This window comes from Melospiza melodia, chromosome 3 (assembly GCF_035770615.1).
Source record: "Melospiza melodia melodia isolate bMelMel2 chromosome 3, bMelMel2.pri, whole genome shotgun sequence".
NCBI classification, from domain to species: Eukaryota; Metazoa; Chordata; class Aves; order Passeriformes; family Passerellidae; genus Melospiza; species Melospiza melodia.
Window position 1 is genome coordinate 131,441,754 of NC_086196.1, and position 16,121 is coordinate 131,457,874.

Genomic DNA, 16,121 nt, shown 5'->3' on the forward strand with positions numbered 1-16,121 from the left:
AACTCCCTGGAAAAAAGGTAATATACATCATGTCTTTAACTATATACAGAAATTTATTTTACAAATGATGACAGTAAGTTCTCTTGTCATGGGCCAGAGCTTCTCAGGCACCAAAGTTTTCTCAAACTGTATGGCAGACCAAGAGAAGCTGCTTGTATGGGAAGAGGATATGGATTATCAAATCAATTCAGAACAGCACTGTTGATAGCAGGAAATGTAAATTTTTTTTTTTTTTCTTGCTGGCTCCCTTTTATTAAATGGAGGAATTCTTGAAGTTGCGAATGTTTCTGTTAAAGGAAAATTTTAACTATAATTTCTAGCATATGGAAGCAGCAGTGATACAGAAAAAAAGAATGATACAAAAACTCTGAAAAACTGACTAGACATGAGGAGTCTGGGAACATTCAGAAACCAAATAAAAGCTTTATACATTTTATGGTGCTGAAATATTTTTACTGTTTAAAAACTAGGTAGAAGTTGCAAAAGTTTCAAACCCAAACACACAGTACTTTGTCTAATACCCTGGATATAGCAGCTTCTGAAGGTGCAGACAGTTCTAACATGACAGCTTAACTGAAGTGATACTAGACTGGTAGAAGCTAAGCTACAACCAAACAGACAAGGCAGTAAAAAGAGCTTATGTTTTGTCAATAATAACAGAAGTGTGGCTAGTACAGTAACAACGTGAAGTAGGCACTTCCAGTCAAGCATGAAAAACAAAATGAAAAAGAGCAGCTTGTCAGAGGGGTAGGAAAAGGAGAAGAGCAAAACAAGACAAATAGATGAACAGAGGCAAATATGTTTCACTTCACATGTTTGTTTCCTTGCACACTGAGATTTGCTTCAGCATTGTCTGAGTGCCTAATTAGCTAGATCTGTAAGCATGTGGTGCTTTGAAATTCATGAGTTACTGCAAGATATGGTGCTGCATTAAGAATGTTTTTTTTTTGTTGTTTTTGTTTTTGTTCATGGAGCATTGGGAGGATTACTATAAATACAGGGAGGGCATCCCCATTAAATATAGCAAGGAAGTAATTGACCAAGTTTTTCAATCAGACACTGAAAGATACAGAATGTATCTCTTGTATTTTTTACAAGCTCATAAACATCAATAGTATCTCTAGAGATCTCACCAAATTTGAAGTCTGGCTCTAAAACTGCAGACATTATGTATATATTTGGGGATTAGTGGAAAAACAAATGCAAAATTTGTGTTAATAACTTCTGCATTTTCCTAAAATATCCATTTTAAACAGAGGCTTTTTGGACTTCAGTTTTTGCTCTGTAAATATATAAACATGGAAAAGGAGATTTGAATAGTTTGAGGAGAAGCTGAATTGAATACTTTGAGGAGAACCATATTTACAAAGTAGTCAAATATTTTGAGAAAAGAACTGAAAATGAAAATTACAGTCTTTTTGAAATTAATCCATACTTCATGTCAAAATTTAACCTGTAATTTACCCTGAGTCTGGCACTGTAATGATTGCAAGAGGCTATAATCTCTTTGGGAACCTGTGTGGTATTCATTCAAAGGTTTCTGTCTCATCTGAGATTGACAAGAAATTTATTCTCATCCAAAAATTTCTTGAAGATTTCTGACAGCACATTGGTGTTACTTGTATATTGACCAGTGCCTTCTGTTCTGGATCATTGCCCGCTTGGATATATGTTAATCATCTCACTGAAGTTTCTGAAAACAGAGTTCATGATATTAAAATATGAAACTAAGAAAGAACTTGAACTTGACTTGTTTGGAAATTGGTGGTTAAATAGAAATATACAGAAATTGAGTTCTTGCCCTCTGAAAAGCTGTTCTTTTTTATTTTGCTTTACATACTTGACTGGAAAAGCCTCTTTACATTGCAACCATACTATTCCTGCTTCTGTTACTATTGGGAGGAAAAATGGACTCTAAAAAGATGACTTGCCTGTTTGATCACAGCTTAAGTTTTACCATTCTAGTATCATTACAAATAAGCTACTTTTGCTTGACAGAGCAAAAGGAAATGTAATTTGCATCATAGCTACTTCTGACTATGATTTGGCTTCTGACTTTCTTCTGTGTATTCTTCTGTTATCTGATTGCCAAATCAACTTAGTTCTTGTAGCAACAAATACAGCAACCCAAAATTCACATATTTGTTATTCTTCATTCTCCAGCTGCTCAGTATAAATACTACTTCAAGACAGGATTCCTCTGAAATGAACTTCAGTGCAATCTGCACATTTTCAAACTGATATATAGAGGCTATTAACAGAAACCTGAATTTCTTTGTGCTATGCTGTGCCACCAGTTACTTTCTTTCCTCACATTTTTGAGGTAAAGATGTTATAGAATGGTTTTACTAGAAAGATGGATTAGGTTGCAAAGACTGTAAGGAAAAAAAATATTCCTCAGAAGCAGACACAAAGGCTTGCTTTTATGTTACTCTGGGAATCCAATGGTTAGGCATATGAAGCTTTAGAACCATTAATTATACATATTTGTGTGGACAAAGCAAATTAATGTTGTTCTTACATCTTGCTGGAGGTTAGATATGAAATTCAATGAATCTCTTGGTAAGAACAGTGGGAATATAGTGACAAAAGCTATGTCTATCATGCTATGGGAATTCTGGGAGTTTCTCTTTCAGGCTGCTCACAGGAAGGAACAAAAGGTGATTCGTACTAGTAAATACCACTCTCTTCTACACCTAAATATTGTGACTTTTTTGTAAGTCCAGGTTTTTTGAGGCATTTAATCATAATACACTAATTCGATTAAAACTAAAAGACAATCCAGGCTTGAACACAAAGTGTAAAAATTAAAACAAAAAAAATTTCCAAAACTAAAAAAAGCAACTAAACCAACCAACTAAACAATCCCACCCCCTCCCACCCCCGAAACCCAAACTAAAACCCTACAACTAAACCAAAGAAAAACCAACAAAAAGAGTGGAGCAAAATTAGCAAGCTATGCAATGCACTTGCACTCTGGAGGTACATTACCATGCCTTCCCCATAATTAATTAATGATATTTAATTATTTGCAAGGATTCCTTTATTTTCTCTCTTCCCAGCAGAATGCTAGTGGGAATATGCAGAAAATTTCAACGTGAGTGACTTACTGCATAAAAAAAACTTCTGCTCTTTTTTTTTTACTTTTAGTTGTTAGTGTTATTTGTAGCCAAATGCTTTTAAAGGAGGTACAATCACAGGTTCTCCCATTCCCCCATGAGAAAATCACAGCTGCCAGTGACCTTGTGGATCATGGTACATCTATATCATAAGGAAACAGAATCTATAACAGGAAGGAGGCTGCTATTGCATAAGGCTTTATTCAATCTTGGTGCAAACAACAGTGTACTTCAGTGCTCAACTTAAACACACTCTCTTTTGCTTTGTGCTCAACTGCACTCTCATATTAGTTATCACAAAATCACAAAAGGGGAAGGGACCCCAGTGCATTGTCTGGTCCAACATCACTTCTCAAGCAAGGTCATCCTCGAGCACTCTACATGGAATTGTGTCCGTGTGGTTCCTGAATATTTCCAGTGAGGTAGAGTCCACAATCTCTTTGGTGAATTTGTTCCAGTGCTTGGTCACTTGCAGAGTAAGGAAGCTCCTGCTCATGCTGAGCTGTAACATCCTGTGCATTTGTTTCTGCCTTTGACTCTTTTCCTATTGCTTGGAGCACACACCATTGCCTGGCTCCATCCTCTTGACACCCTCCCTTCAGACTCTTATAGATGTTGATGGGTCCCCTCTCAGTCATCGCTTCTCAAGCTGAACTAGCCAAGCTGTCTCAGCTCTTCCTTGTAACAGAGGTCATTCAATCCCTTAATCATCTTTGTTACCCTCTACTTGACCTGCTTCAGGAGCTCCAAGTCTCTTTCTTCCTGAGGAGCCCAGAACTGGACACAGCACTCCAGATGTGGCCTCACTAAGAGCTGAGCAGAGGGGCAGCATCACCTCCTTCAATTTGCAATGGTTTTCCTGAAGTACCCCTGGACACCCTTGGCCTTCCTGGCTTCTGGCTCACGGACATCTTGAGTCCACAGTCCATGAGGACCTCCAGGTCCTTCTGCACAGAGCTGCTTTCCAGCAGGTCAGTCTCCACCCTGTAGCAGTGCATGGAGTTATTCCTCCCCAGGTGCAGGACCCTGCATATCCCTTTGTTGAATTTCAGACAGTTCGTCTCCTCTTTTTTCCAACCTGTCAAGGTCCTTCTGAAGGGCTGCACAGCACCCTGGGGAATTGGCCACTCCTCCCAGTTTTGTGTCATCAGTGAATTTTCTCAGGAGGCATCTGCCCCATTCTCCGAGTCATTAAGGCTTGGGCCCATATTTAACCTTGGGAGACACCACTAGTGTCAGATCTCCAACTAAACTGTGGAGGTCTGTGGCACTTTTGATACTGTGTGGAGTATTATTTAATGCATAAGCACTCTTGAAAACATGGCAAAACATACTCAGGTGTCAATAAACATTTGAAACCTTTTCTCCAACCAGTGTGCTTGCAGAGCATCTTGCCAGGAGTATTAAGACTTACTCCCCTCTGGTGAGAAAAGGCAGTAATTGCATTTTTTAGTGCAGCTTTCACATGGTCATGATCTCTTCTGAATTCTTTTTAAGGCTTTCTCTTGCTCAGTTGCTTCGCTTATCTGGAACTTTCCTGAACTTTCTTTCACTGCTGTAGGTGGTATTACTAATTATCTTATTTTAGACTCTATCTCAGCTTTGAAAATTAATATATTTCATGTGTGAACTATTTTGTGACTAATGGTTCACACCATTATTTCTTGTGAACATATGTTGTTTGTTTGTTGTATGGTGTGGACAGAATACTGAGTAGTTATTTCTTTCTTACTGAGAAAAAATAATGGGGTTTTTTAGGCCTTTTTTCCATGGAGGCAGTGTTTCTATCCAGTTGTTCAAGAGTGAACTATCAGCACAGATATAATGTGATGATGAATAGAGAGATGAAAATATTTTGTAGACTTAGAAAAATATACCATAATATCCCAGTTTAAAATAAAGTCTATGTCTGTATAAATTACTGAAAAAAAAATTAAACGCATATGGTATCTCAGAGGTAAGGCATTCTGATTCCAGAATTTATAGCTGAGAAGTTTAGTGCTTTTACAATAAACACTAAAAGGGTTATAACATGATCTGTAAACTTGTGGATGTATTTGCATCTGGGTTTTGGTTCGGTAGCAAATCAAACTGTTTTAAAGCAAATTTTTATGCTTAGTGAAGATTGGATGGTTTCCAGAATTGCTTCAAAGATTGCAAAGAAGGTATCTTGCAGAGGAAACTGTACCAGGATGTCTGCTTCAGATGGACAAATGTAGTTCCATTAAGATGTGTTTGTCCTTCAAACAGCATCAAATCAGTTACATGGGGAGGACTGTTTATCCTTGGGGACAGGATATATCTTGTCTGAGGTAAAACATGGGAACAATGCAAATTGTAGATATGGGGCTTTGAGCACTAACTGAGCTGTTGATCCTACAGCCCTGAATGACTTGATACACTGTGCTATGGTACAGCACAGCCCTCCACAGCAAATACTGCTTGGTCCTGAGTGCCAGGACTTGGAACAGCTCAGGATTTAAAACAAGCTGCTGACAACTTTGTAATGAAATATGATAACGGCAGCATTTGAATAAAGAAAAATTCTGAGATCATCTATTCTGTAGATAGCAAATTGGAGGTTATTTGTACAACCTCTTGGCTGATGAGGTGAGGGACTAATTATAATGATTATGCAATCAAGAATAAATTCAACCCTCTCCCATATGTTGTGCAAGTAAGCAAGAGAAAAAAAAGAAAGAGTGAGGAACTAATAAAGAAGATAAATGTAAGTATTCTAGTGGTGCTAGACACTTTTGGAGACATGGAAGCGTGTGGATGTTGCCTTCCTTATGTTCATTCTATTTTACCACAATTCTAGAATGTATGCTACCAAGTTACCCGCTCCATGGCAAAAGGGATAACTATAAATATCTAAACATTCACACTTTCAAAGTAAGCAGGTTCTGAAGTCCTTGTCCATTTGTAGTTAGACAGCTCCCTGACTTAAATAGTCTTGACTACAGGGACAGGGATCTGGTCTCAAAGATTACTTTGTATTTTAAAGCTTGAACAAATTATGAGTCAAGCCCCAACATGCTTCTCAAATTATTTGTATCAGAAGTGTAAAGCAGCCTGGATAACCTTGTTGTTTGATCACTGAAATTTGACAACCCCTTTATAATCAGCTCAAGGAGGATATGCTACAGCCATGCTGACAATGCAGCTCCAACGCAAATTATGAATTAGCATAGAGTAGGTTAACAAAAATAATTCACTAATTGTCATTATAAGAAAAGCAGAAGGCATCAAATTAAATCATAACCCAACAAATTGAAATGTCACTGAAACGAAGAGATCATTATCTTAGGCATGTCAGACATTTAAGAGAACTAATATGGCCTCAAAAGCACATTAAAAATTTCCCTTTAGAACTGATAAATAATTCTGAAAATATAATCAGTCATCTTCCTGCATTATTTCTATTTGAAATCAAAGCACAGACTCTGTAATGTTTTTTTAGGTAGAATACATTCATGCTAGATGATGGCCAGAATCCATAGCTGTAGTTTGATCACAGATTTTCTGCCATCAGAGAGATAGAGTTTACCCAATAGACTTGAGATTATAGATTCACTTATTTATTTACTACAAAATGAAAGAATTGTCTAACTTGTGTAACTGTTGTGTAACTTCCCATTTTTACCAAATGAACAAACACAAACAATTAATGATATGACTAATACAAGAATACATACAATACATACTAATACATATAATAATGCTAATACATACAATCAGTGTAGCTGAATAGGTAGCTTTACTGCTTTTTTATCCTGGGCAGAAATCCAGCATCTCCACAGTAATTCACTTCAGACTGATAGACAGTATCTGTTTAAACATACTTAACCTTGCCCTTACTAATACTGCCTGCAACTCTAATGTTGGCTTGTCCTTTGAAATCAGCACCATGCATTTGTCACAAGAATGAGAACTTATTTTTCTACCAGAAATATCAGAAGGAAGACCACAGTGCCAAGAAGCAGAAAATAGGACGCAAACATTCATGTATACCATCAGATTTTTTTCTGATAAAAATGGAAAATCTTCAGGAGAGATCCTTATTTGGACTCTCAGCTTTGCAACTGATAAAAAGCACCCCACTTGCTTATCTGTTAGATATCTTAGGTACTTATCTGTTAGATGTCTCTTGAATAGGATGCAGAAATACTGTTTTATTGACACACGATCAAAAGAAACATGGCCAGCAGGTTGAGGGGAGTGATTCTGTCCCTCTGCTTTGGTGAGACCCCACCTGAGTGCTGTATCCAGCCCTAGGGTCCTCAGCACAGGAAGGACATGGACCAGTTGGAGCAATTCCAGAGAAGGGCCTTCAAAATGATTAGAGGGATGGAACACCTCTCCTACAAAGAGAAGATGAAAGAATTGGGGGTGCTCAGCCCGGAGAAAAGAAAGCTTTGTTGTGACCTAATTGCAGCCTTTCAATACCTGAAGAGCACCTGCAAGAAAGTTCATGAAGTGGCAGGACATGGGGGAATCATTTCAAACTGAAAGAGAGTAGGTTCAGATTAGATATTAGGAAGAACTTCTTTATTGTGAGGATGGTGAGGCACTGGAACTGATTTTCCAGAGAAGCTGTGGATGTCCCATCCCTTGAATTGTTCAAAATCAAGCTGGATGAATCTTTGAGCTGTCTAGTATAGGTAGAGGTGTCTTTACCCATTGCAGAGAATTCATCATCTTTAAGGTCCCATCTTTAAGGTCCCTTCCAACCCAGACCATTCTATGATGATTTAATTGAAAAGGACTCAAGTTTTACTTCCCAAACCTTGCAAATATATTCTGGTAATTCTCCTCATTCAGTATTCCTCCTCGTTTTCCTTCTACTAGAAGTTAAATTTTCCACATTCTTGCTCTTAGCTCTTTCTTTTTTCCATACAAGATCACACACACTCACAGATGCACATGACAAAGCTCCAGCCACTGTGAGCTGAGAAAGCAATTTTGACACAGAACTTTTTAGGGAGAATTTGGATGCAAGATGAAGAGTGAGGGTGAAGCAGACTGCAGCCACTGCAGAGCTACAACAGATATGCTACCACCCTGTGTGAAAGTGCTTCTGAAGGCCCTTCAGCCCTATGTGTTTCTTTCAATCCTTGCTAAATCTAGTTTTGGAAAGACAAGTTGGAAGACTTCAAATGCCCTCAGTAATTCAGGCAAGAGGAAATTATTGAAATTATAAGGGAAAACTTCTGGGGAGGACAGATTGTCCAGTGGTTGCTGTACTAAAATGCCGTGATGGAAATTTGGATTAAAATTTGTTTCCTACTGCAGACTTCCTCAGATTTTAAACTATCAGTCTAATGTTTTGACCTTTCTTCTCATTCTGCAGAGTGGAACTAATAATGCAAATAGGTTTCTAATGGAAAGCATCACTGTGACGCACCCAGGTAACAAGCTGGGGAATTTATATGTGTCTTGAATGGGAGATTCATTTTCTAATATATCTGTACTTTTAAAAATGGGACATTTTTTGACATCTGAATCATGCTCACAGAAGAAATTAATGTCCAAAAGAATGTATTTTGTTCTAACAGTCCTTGTTTCTTCTTAAAGTATAGGTGCCCAAGCCTGTGTTAGAGGGACTGTATTTTCTCTTGTACAGTATGGGTTAGCTTATTTCACAAATTCACAAATTCTTCCTAGTCAAAACATAATTAAATAGAAATGTATTTTGACATATTTTAAAATTAACACAAATTTCAGTCCACAGTAGTTCTCCTGAAACTTTTATTAAAAATTATAAGAAATCATTGAACACAGAAGAAATCACACTAATAAGGTCTGTTATTTTTCAATACTGGTTGATTAACGTCTATTAATCTTTATGGGCATAGTGTTTGTAAAACATATGAGTAACATTGGCAGCTTGAATATATGTGTAAAGGAAGTGACACAGTTTTATTCAGTTCCTAAATCATTCTACTAGCTGCAAAGTAAACTGGAATATTAGTTCCATTATAAACTAGCAAGTCAGGGATGAATTAAAAAAATAATGACTGAATTCCATTAATTACAATAGTCCTAAGATCTTCTTAAGCTGTTGCCAACAGCATCCCTCTTATTAGCTTATTTTAAATATTAGTTTTATTCTATATAAGTAGTATATGCGTTTTATTTGGAGCTCTCCAGCAAATAATCACTGATAAAAAGATAATAAACAAATATTTGTGCAGATTGTGAACTATGAATTTTAGATGGATTAGTGCTGTTCCATTCCAAATGTGTCAATAAACAGTGATCATGCATTTAGTGTCTCAAAAAAAACGTTCATAACTGTAATTTTCTCATTGCAGTTGCAATAGAGACAACCCAAAGCTTCTATAAACCTGAGCTGCAAAGACACTCAGCTAACAAATTGTTAGAATTCCAGTCATCTGTTTTTTCTCTTAACTTTTCTCAACCTTCCAGTTTCTATTGAGCTTCTCAGAGTAATGTTAAAAGATGTAGATATGGTAACTTTTCCTTAGTAATGTCCTTTCCCATAATAAGTGTACATTATTAGGACACTTTCCTCTCCTGGGAAGCTTTACATTTGATTTAACACACACATATAAACCATTTTATGAATAATGTATTTGGAGTTAGATCCCCAAACACAGTTAAGAAAGCAAGAAATAAAGAGAGTCTGTTTCTGAGAGCGTGCAAAAGGACTCCATAAAATCATGTCCCCTATGTTGCTGTAAATATGTTCCCAGCTGGCAACCCCTGTCCAAAGTGTAGGTGGAATAACGTTCCTGCCACTGTTAAGCAGCAGCCAACAGAGCTGCTAAGTAAAAGCCTTAAAGGGGCATGACAGATTGCTCATTTCTCCATGTAGAGGATAATGTAATCGGCTGTGAGAGGTTTCACACAATGCCTCCCGCTGCTCCATCTGGGCTGCTGAGCACCGGTGGCTCACTCGATTGGGTACAAGTAAAATAGGAAGGCAATTCCTGACAGCAGGATTTTTTTTTTCTTTTTAATGAATAGATGGACTCTAAGGAATGCAAGCAGCATCATATTTCAGTCCTTAATTATTCATTAAAATATTAAGCTGAATTTACTTTTCAAGTCGTGAGGAAGTGGGAAACCTAGAAACTCTCTGAAACTACAGCAAACCTTTTAAAGGAAAATGATGATGGTAAATAAGTTAAGGTAGTATAAGTTCTAAGAGAAGATACTTGCAGAACCATAAATTTCCTATAGATAGATTTAATGCATAATCATAATTAGCTACATTATTCTCCTGTGATAAAAACCAAAAAGATTCCATTTGCTTTTCATTCCTAGAGTTACAAGTAAAAGGACTTTCACTATAATTTTGTCTTCTTCAGTTATAGATAGTGAGCAGAAAGTAATCAAAACAAATACATTTATTTAAGTATGCTAGTGATGATTCATTAGAAATCAAACCTGGAATTCTTTAGGCTGTTCCCCATGGCCTTCAATACCATACATAAACACTACAGGTTCTGAACTTACATGCAAAGCCCTCATTTATGACAAGAATAAATCTGTCTGGAAGAGGACCCAAGAATTTGTACTTCGAGTTTTACATGCATTTAATGAGCAAAAGTGGTTTATGTACAAAAATTACCTCTCATCTTTTTTGGTTTTTGCTAAGAACCTTACATTTTTTGCTTTTTAAGACCTCTGTCTCATTCATAAACCCAACTGTCTTTATTCATAGTTACTCAGTCACTTCTCAGTTTCTTTAAGTCTAGTGTCCTGTGTAATAAAACCAACGCTTACTCCTCTTGACAAATATCTCTTCTAACACATGCGTGCATTTGATTTCTCAAGCTCTTGTCACATGAGAGTTAATCATACTAGGTTTGGAGCAGCAGATGTAATCAGTGTGTGACACAGTGCATCAGATCATGAGCTTTATTTTTCAGTCATAGATCTGATAGCAAGAAACAGGTGGTCATATTTTGTATGGACAGGTCTTCTGCCTTGAACCCGTTAATTTGAACTTCTACGTCTCTGGGAATCCAGAATTCTGTCAAGAGGTTTTCTTCCTGCAAAAAAATGATGTTTTCTAATAGTTATGGTTGGGTTTGTGCTTCAGCTGTTCACCTGAAATACTGTATTTCAGAGTGATTTAAAGTAATCATACACTGGAATTCTACTCAGTAGAATATTATGGAAATAATTGTTTTGGAAATGAAAGCAAAGCCTGACTACAAATCTGAGTTTTCTACCTTCCCTCCCACTTTCCTCTTGATAATTCTTTAACTACCAAACCACTCATGGTTTATGAAGGGAACAAAAGTCTTAAAAGAAAACTTAGTCTGAAAAAAAACCAAAAAATGGATGAGATGTGATCTCTGTATTTGTAGAGAGTGTGAATACCAGGGAAGGAAGCAAGATATTGCAGCTAAGGAACATAGTTTACACAATGATAACTCAGAATAAACCACGTGAAAATTATACGACATTTTCTAAGTTGTATTCCAATGGAACTAATAAAGGATCACAACGCATTTAAGAAAGGGAAATAACGTGACTAGTAATTGTAACAATGGAAGTCTAGGCTCTCTGATCCAGATTTTTCTAGAAGGTTCTCATTTTTTTGTTTGGGCATTTGTCATTTGGGCTGAAAATTTGCAGAGATTAAATAGAATTCAATACTAAGAGATGACAAGTCAAATTAATAAAGGTAAAAAATATCATCCTTTTACTCAATTTATGACACATTTTGAAGAAATTGCAGGTCATTAGTCCTTTAGAGATAAAAGGCAGATGTCTCTCTGTACAGGCACTATTTTACGAGTAGATAGAGTGAAGGCATAAAACCCTCTGTGTTTGAACTACAGACTTTATTTAAGCTGAAACAGAAAAAAATGTATTTCCAGCTTGAATTATTTATGATTGTCAAAGCAAGAAACATTCACTCTCTTCCCAACATTCTTTTCTCTCTTAAACAAGTCCCAGTCTGAAAGTTAGGAACTTCCACGAAAACACAGAATCATCTGCATGGTAACAATGCAGAGCCTTTGCAATGCTCTAGCTTTCTTCCAGTTTGCTCACAGAATATATTTTTATACTGTAGCTCTCCAAAATAGAGTCATGGTTCCCAGCCACTACTGATCTAGAAGAAGACAAGAGAGTACTGATAATTGTGTTACTTGCATGTCTTCATGGTTCCTGTCATTTTGCACTGATCTCACCCTTACTATATCAGTAAGACTTCTTGCAGAGATGGTGAGTTAACAGAAATTTTAATTTTGTTTCTAAATTTTCAAAAGGTAAATTGTCCTACCAATTATCATATAGAAATATTATTCTTTCCACTGTATTAATGAAAAGTGTCATTGTTGAACCTCTCAAAATATACATCCAGAAATAATTTCTGTGTTGAAAGCTACTCTAAAAATGTATTCAAATAAAAGTACAGAAGAAAGCAATATGTTGTAAAATGTTATTTTCTAGTCAGTGAGAGAGAAGAAACTAAAGGAAACCTCATAAAACCAATGCTAACTTTCACTAAACGTTTTCATCGTAATTCTGCCTCATTGTACAAGGAAATGAGGTGTCTATAAGTTACTCGTGAATTCTCTTAAAAGGATACTGCCTTTTTAGTGACAGTACTCCTGGAGGAGAAGAATTACTGAAAGATATCTTTTCAAGAAAATAAATAGATATGGCCTAGGTTATTTTTGTTTGATCAGGGTTGTTGTCGCTCACTCCTTACACAGGACACCAGTTGAGTTGACGGTGGACTCTGGTCTGACACAAGCATCAGCCCCTGATTTAAAAACATTTCCCTGATTGACGGTGTGCTCAAAAGGCTGGCGCCAAAGATGGCAGCAAGCATCAGCAGATTATTAAAGCTCTCCTCCTTTGCTCTGTTTCAATTCCACAGGGCTGTACCACACAACACTAGCTCCTTCCTCTCACAGCAAAACCTCTGAGCTCCAATAACATCACCTCTCTCCTTAGTCTTTATACCTTTTCTCTCACATGCATAGCACCTGTGTGCCCTTTTACTCTTTTGTTATTGGACAATACACATCAGTATTCCATGCTTCTTCTCCTTCAATGCTGACCCCCTGTCTGATACAGCTGCTCCCCATTAGGGATGAGGCTCAGCTGCAGCCCCATTCCTGATCTTCCACAATCTATTCTCCCACACAGGGTGACTGTATCTGTTCAAGCTACAGTTCAATGAAGTCACACTCTTAAATGAATGGCACATACAGGGATCAAACCACTACCCTGACGCTATTAACAGCATGCTATACCAAACTGAGCTAATCTCAGGATTGTGTTTGGATTTCAGCTGTTATCTTGTGTCCACTGACTGAGGAGATTTATTTTTTTTTGTGTGTGTGGTGGTTAGCAGATTTGCTGATTCACAATTTTTGATGGAGTTCATGAATCCTCAGACTCATAACAATAATAAGCTGATAGAAATTGTCCAAAACAGATTCCATCTTTCACTATTTATCTAGCTAAAAACTACACAGCTGTTTTCATAACTAAATATGGTTACAGCTGAGAAATTTGTCAAAAAGAGGAAGGGTCGAAGTACAATGGATGTTATTTTGTTGAAGAGGATTAAATGAAAATGTGTCTTTGTCATTTTATTGTGATATTACTATATATTGCTAATTTTTCTTGGCTTATCTTTTTGTGGACCATCTATAGACTGGGACCAGATATTTTTCTAAAGTACCTATTTTATTCAAAGGAGCTACAGCATTCTACAGGATGAAGTTGAGCTATAAAGGAAATTTCAAGTGAAAAGTATCACATGCGCTAGGAGGAAGTCCTGTTAAATTAGTGCTGAATTTTTATATATACACATATATAAACATACATATTTAATCTACTTACAGAAGTGTAATTATAATGCAATATAAGCTTTACCAAAGTTTATGAAATAAATCTATGATTTTGCTATTAAATCTACAAAAGATAACCGAAAAATTACGTGAAACTGGTAAAATTAGAATTTGCTGTCCTTGAGGAAGTAATGAGTAATAGGAAACGGGATGCATCCATGTTACCTGGAGAGCATGAGTGCCCAAGCCCACAGGTGGGAAATTTCCAGAGACCATGGAAGTGTCTGGGATGGCAGTGAGGGCTTGTGCCTCCAGCTGCTGGTTGGGATGAAGCATTTCACTCCACACATTTACAAATAAAGGTTAGATGTCTCTGTCTGAGTAGCAAATAACCCTTTTTAGTGGTCTGCCATGAAGAACCCAAAGATACATCGCAATAGCTACCCAATCACTGTTTTTCTGTGATTTAAACACCAAATGTAGTTACTAAATGTGTGCTAAATAAAATCAATTAGTGGCATGTGTAGTTTTGGGATGGTGACAGGCACATAAAATAAGATTTAAAGCTGCAATTAAAAAACAATTTTTTGTTCATGTTGTCTCCATCTTGGATGATCTCTGTTAAATGTTAGTATTTCCCCATAGTATCTATGTTCTCAGTAAACTTCTTTATTTGAACTAGTGATAAAAACAAATCCCTCAAAAAACCCAAACCAAATAACAGAATAGTTTTAAAAGGGGACATTATATAATTCTGAAGTAATATCTTGTTTCCTGTGAAAACGGAACAGTAAGACAAGAAACAGAATCCTCTATTCAGTCTCCCTGCACTTTTTTATCCTTGTTTCATTTCATTAGATATTAATTAGGATTCTATTTGTTTTCTTAATTAAAATACTGCTTCAAAAATAATTTAAAAAAACAAACCTAGGTGTTGGAATCACTTTAGCCCATATTTTTGTACTAAATCATTTTTTTGACAAAGACAAATGTCTTTAGGAATAGATGATAGGAGAAAAAAAATCTTCTGGATTTATCTTTTTTTTTTTTTTCTTTCAAGTGCCTTGTGTTCCCCTCTTCCTCCTTTCTCCTAGTTTCTTTTCTGCGTTGAGTAAACTACTTTTAAAAACCCTGTTACACAGAGATTTTAAAACTAAATTTTCTAAGAGACATCATAAACTCCAGAAATTGATCAAGATCTTATATTAAAGAATAAAACTTAAAAAAAAAAAGTGGTTTTTTGTGATAAAAGTGAAATATTTTCTGCTTTTCATATGCCAGACAGGTGGCACCAATATTTTATTTCATATGTTGTAAGCTTGCATGAAACTGAAATGAAATTCAGCTTTAAGAAAATTAAATGAAATTCAGCTTTAAGAGAAATTTAGGCAAGATGGATTTCTCTGAGCTGCTGGGCAGCTGGCTTAGCAGTCATGTTGTGTTTGTGCACATGTTTCTCGAGTGGAGTCGTGCTTGGGGACCTCCTCACAGCCAGCACTGCTGACAAGACTAACAGAAGTGCTGTTAGCATTATCAGAGCTATTGCAAATATTTGAGGGGTAAAGGGATCAGACCTTATGGAAAGAGTACTTTTCATAGAAATATAAATGTTTTTCAACTCATGCCAATATATCCTCTGAACAATACAACTTTTCTTTTTTTCTTTCTTACTTTCTTTCCCTAAGTTGAATAGATATATTATGACCTCAAAACATAACTCATAGGGAGTGAAATGTCACAGACTAATTTTATTTTCCCACTAGAAAATAAAAAAAATTAAAACTATAGGGCTCAATTAGGAAATTCTGTAGAAGATCCTAGATTTCCAAGTGGCAAAATTTGACTACAATGCCTGCAAGTGCATATTCCCTTGAAAAACAGGTAATATATAAACATTGCTAAAATAGCTTTTGCTTTCACAATATTTATTTTCTTGAAAAATATTCAAATAAATGGTTATGAATAAAAACAGTAGAGATAATGGCTATTGCCTGTTCTCTACTTCCTCAATCTCTATTTTCAGTAAAAATTATAAAAAGATAAAAAAAGCTCCTGATTTTTTTTTATATGTCCAAACTGAACATACCCTTTTAAATAATTTTTATGTCCTTGGAAAAGGCTGGAGTGTGCAAGAACAAGATAATAACACATTTAGGGAACCTTGTCAATCAACGCAAAACTAAATTTACATTGTGTCCTGGCATAACCC